We start from the raw sequence: 5,000 nt of genomic DNA on the forward strand, positions 1-5,000 counted from the left end.
GCAGGCATTGATTAGCAATGTGGAGCTGCAAGTTGTTGTTTTTTTTCAGTTTAGTAAAGTCGCCTTTGTTCTTATGTTTGCTTGGGGTGGATTTCAAGAATCATCTCAATCGGCTGAAAGGCAAATCCATTCCTCTTATTTCAATATAATTTTGATTCTGAATCTGACAAAGCTCACTTCGTCAAATTTAGTGACAAGTATCCAGAGTTGATCTAATTTGGAAAATATGATCGCCTCTGCCAAAGATTCTTTTTTTTTTTTTTTTTTTTAAGCATGCGGGAAACTGACTTGTAACGTGCTCGTATATAACACTGTCAGGCATTTGGTATTATTGCAAAAAAATAATAATAAATAAATAAAAAATATTCTGTTACATATTTATGAAAATTAGCATAGCTGTGCTTTATTCAAGCAAACCTCGGGCAGTTTCTACCACGTTCTCATAGCCAGCAACTGTTAATGTTCTCTCGGTTAATGAGAAGGGACAGAAAAGAATGCAACATCACCTCCGGAAGGGGAAAAAATGTTACTGAGGAAGTCGGTGGAAAAGTGGCGGAATATTGAAGGGACTCCGTGCTTTGAGGAGGCGCCATTAGCTGTTAATGAGGAGGAGGAGGACTTTTAATATCTTATATTCCTTGGTAACTTATCCTTGAAGATGGAAGGATAATGGAGTCCTATTAAATCTGGCTTGACGGGGACTAAATGCAAGATCGTATATAATGTATTACTTTGTTCCAAATCATTGTACTGACGAGTTACATTATTCTGAAGATACTTTTGCTGTCATGTTTTGCAACTCACTTCAGTACAGATGGAACAATGTAATCCATCACATCCTTTTTGTCAAAATAAATCACATGCATACACACATTCATACAGTAAGTCTAAATACATATAAATTATGTATGAACAATTTTACGTCAATGTATTGGTTTTGCTTCGTATCTTCAGAGGGAGGATGTAGACGAGAAATATTTTCCTTTAATTGTTTCTCTATGTTAAACCGATTATTTCGGTAACTAATTTCATGCCTGATCATCATTAACATACTGAGTTAATTTTCAGACTGTACACTTTATGTTTTTGCTTAATTGGTAGACCTTTTCTTAAAATACCGACTGGTTAATAACAATAACTATGAGTATCTAGTATACTTGATCACACAATGATACATAAAATACTCTTCTGGTGAATCAGTTACTGACATGTGTCCCTAATTGGCAAAATCAGTTACTGACATGTGTCCCTTATTGGCAAAATCAGTTACTGACATGTGTCCCTTATTGGCAAAATCACCTAAAACACAAAACTGGTGAATAGTAGAGAAAACACTAATTTAGTTAATCCCTTGTAAGGATTAGGAAGATCGACGGAACAGACAGACAGACAGACAGACAGGGCTCAGTAAACATATGTTATGCCACATGTGCATGAAACAACTGTTGAAAAATCAAAGAAAAGATTCGGGTCTTTTCAAGCATGGTGTTGTTTCCTGTTATCTGCTATAAACAGATTAGCAATAAGTTTACAAACCTTAATGGAATTAAAATATGAAACTTATTTCAGGTAAAGCTTAGCATTTTTTAATCATTTTCAAAGCACGATAGGTTTTAATTTTTTAGCCATTTCTACAGAAGCACGCCTAGAGAGAATGTTTAAATTCTCGTGCCGACCCAACTAAGCAATTCAGGACGACGAATAAGATATTATCTGGTCTTTATAAACGATCAACTTAACAAGCACAGCGAATAAGGCAACGTTCAGTCTTCCAAAATGATCTAGGCAAAGGAAGACAGCCAACAGGAGATAGTTTAGTCTCTCAAACTGACCCTACTCAATCAGATACCCACAGCGAATAAAAAATACAATTCAGCCTTTGAAACAGAAACGAACAAAACACAGCGAACGAGAGAACGTTCAGACTCCCGATTGGATCAAACAAGCACAGCGAACAAGACAAAGTTCGACTTCGTACCTAAATCCCACGGAGGCCTCCCATATGCTATTTCTGGCTGCCGCATTGGCACGGGTTGACCCGTACCGCTAAATAGAGATCGATGCTTATGACTCGGTTTTCTCCCAGTTTTGAAATTGACTGCTCCTTTTTCGTGACTGCTGCTCAAATAATTCATTCTCCCAGTAAACAGGACACACATACTCTCTCTCTCTCTCTCTCTCTCTCTCTCTCTCTCTCTCTCTCTCTCTCTCGTAAGCTATGAATGGATTTTCCGATGATTCCGCACATTAACACGAGGTGTAAATCGATGGAGGCGTCTGCCTACGTAAAAGTTCTACAGTATGTAAACGAAATGCTTATACATTATCACACATTCATATACATACTTAATGTATACATTCACTGCAGCGCGCTATTTTATGTATGAAATATCAATTCAAGAAAGTACATCTGTGCAAGTGATGAGTTTCTTAATTCAAAACAGCACACGCTAATCGAACTGCAATTCTCCTCTAATCCCCTAGCTCTCATCACATTAATGTAATCAACCCCGTTAATTATGCTTACCCAGTAAACAGAAATGGATTATACCAGACACAGAGACAGCGTAATAGCCTCGCAGGGTAATCGAAACGCAATGTTATGCTACCTTCAGATGGTTACGCCATGAATTAAATTGTAGGTGGCAGGGGACGAACCTCTTCAACAGAAATTGCGTGAATATTCCTCATGCACGGACCAACGGAACTGGTGATAATAAGAAAAGGCCTGAGAGAAATGGAAGAGGAAGAGTGAGTCTTGCAATTGCAGAGACCATAGGCAGGCGTCTTCAGAAAAGGAATTTTATTGGAATAGAATGCAATCAGCAATAGCAATTGAGAAAAAAAAAATTAACGTCGAATACAAAGTTAATGCTTAGTTTTGATTAATATATCTGTATATAATTATATATATATATATATATATATATATATATATAATCAAAACTAAGCATCAGCTATATAAATTAGTTATACATTTATATATATATATATATATATATATATATATATATATATATATATATATATATATAAATAAATATATATATATAGGTGAATTAAGCATTATGTAAAATATTATCAAAAGCGTTATGCGAGCGCGTAATTAAAGTACAGAGAAAGAGAATTATATGAAGCCCTTATCTTATCCGATATATTTATCTCAGTTCACAATAACACAACGACCGAGTAAAAGGTGCTCTGCACATTATAGGGGATTTTATTTTTCAAGTAACGTTTTAGACCGAAAATAACAGCGGACATTGATCTAACGACCCCAGTCAATGCCCTCCCCAATACTACATCGGTTAATCTATATCTAGAAAAGTATATACCTTTTACTTGTTCAACAAAATAAGCGGCATGTCGTAAGTCGCAAACGTGTGCTACATGGAACAAAAAAAAAAAGAAACGAACCATTCTGGAACACAGGGAACACTGAATTTAGGCCAGAGGCCAAGCGCTAGGAACTACGAGGTCATTCAGCGCTGAAACAGAAATTGACAGTTAAAAGGTTTGAAAGGTGTGACGGAAGGAAAACCTCGCCATTGCACTATGAATCAGTGGTTAGGAGAGGGTGGAAAGTAGGATTGAAAAAGAGAATATGAACGTAGGTACAGTAAAAGGAATGAAATGGGTTGCAGCTGGGGGTCGAAAGGACGCTGCAAAGAACCTCAAGTAATGCCTGCAGTGCACCGCATAAGGTGCACCGGCGGCACTAACTCCCTACGGGTGAATCATTTTGGGATATCCTTGCGGAATGCTAATTGGGAATAAACAGTCCAAGGGACGCAAATACAGAAGAATTACCCTTCGCTAATATGCACTGGCAAAGACTAAAGAATGCTATGAGCTTAACTGCCTTGCTAGATGGCAAACTTTAGCTCATGTGAATTTAAAAATATAAATACAAGTAATTCCAGGTTACATGAAGATTCTCTTGAATTCAATATTTATCAAATAATAATAAAACGATACAAAAAAAAATGTTTTCCACGAAAAAAAAAAAAGAATCGCCTGATTGAACCGCCACGCAATGAAAAAAACATGTATCATAAAAGCATCACACAAGTCAGAAAAACTATTTAAAGAAGAAGGAGAATCAAAAGAGGAGCAGATAAATACGACAACCTCTTTCGTGAGTCGAATACTTCCGGAAGGACGGCGAGATCGTGCACTGAACGACCCACGCACGGGGAATACACGATCCTTCTTATGACCTCATTTCTATAAAGATTTCTCTTGCTAAAATCACGCCATGCAGGATGATTGATGGCCAGCTAGCGCAAAATATATATATATATATATATATATATATATATATATATATATATATATATATATATATATGTATATATGTATATATATATATATGTATGTAATAAGTAAATATCAAATGAAAATATTTTTGGTTTATGATGTTTATATAGTTTATATATATATATATATATATATATATATATATATATATATATATATATATATATACACATATATGTATATATAATGTATATACACATTGTATGGATATCCGCATTGTATGCATACATGAATACATTCTTACATTCTTACGTTACGTGGTGTGTGTGTGTGTTTTTTAGATATATACATTAGCATTATGCAACACATATATCTTGCAAATATAATCCTTATAAATCAATGATTGTGGTTATGGATTCGTATCGCTTGCAGCCATCTGAACAACATCAACTCTTTCGTAGTCATCAAAGCAGGAGATGTAGAATCTGACATGTTTTTTGTTTAAGTCGCAAGTTTAAATGTATGAGTGATACGTCTAATATTCATGTAAGCGAAGACACGTGGGAAATTACAAACTCTGGGATTCGTTCATCTTAAGAATTGATGTTATTTAACTTAAAAAAAAAAATGTTCGTGTTAAGGGCTATAGACGCAAAATATTTTCTTCATGATCTTCATTTCTCTTGAATTCTCTCTCCCTTTCTCTTTCTCTCCCTGGTTTTCCACACACACACACACAC

The 5,000-nt window shown here is 35.3% G+C and overlaps 1 protein-coding gene across 50 annotated transcripts in view; it reads right to left on the reverse strand.

The window, feature by feature from the left end:
- LOC136830746 (enolase-phosphatase E1-like) overlaps nucleotides 1–5,000 on the reverse strand; it is a 104,354-nt gene that overhangs the window by 57,216 nt on the left and 42,138 nt on the right. The window lies entirely within an intron of this gene.

The sequence above is a fragment of the Macrobrachium rosenbergii genome, chromosome 47 (genome assembly GCF_040412425.1).
Source record: "Macrobrachium rosenbergii isolate ZJJX-2024 chromosome 47, ASM4041242v1, whole genome shotgun sequence".
Lineage (NCBI taxonomy): Eukaryota > Metazoa > Arthropoda > Malacostraca > Decapoda > Palaemonidae > Macrobrachium > Macrobrachium rosenbergii.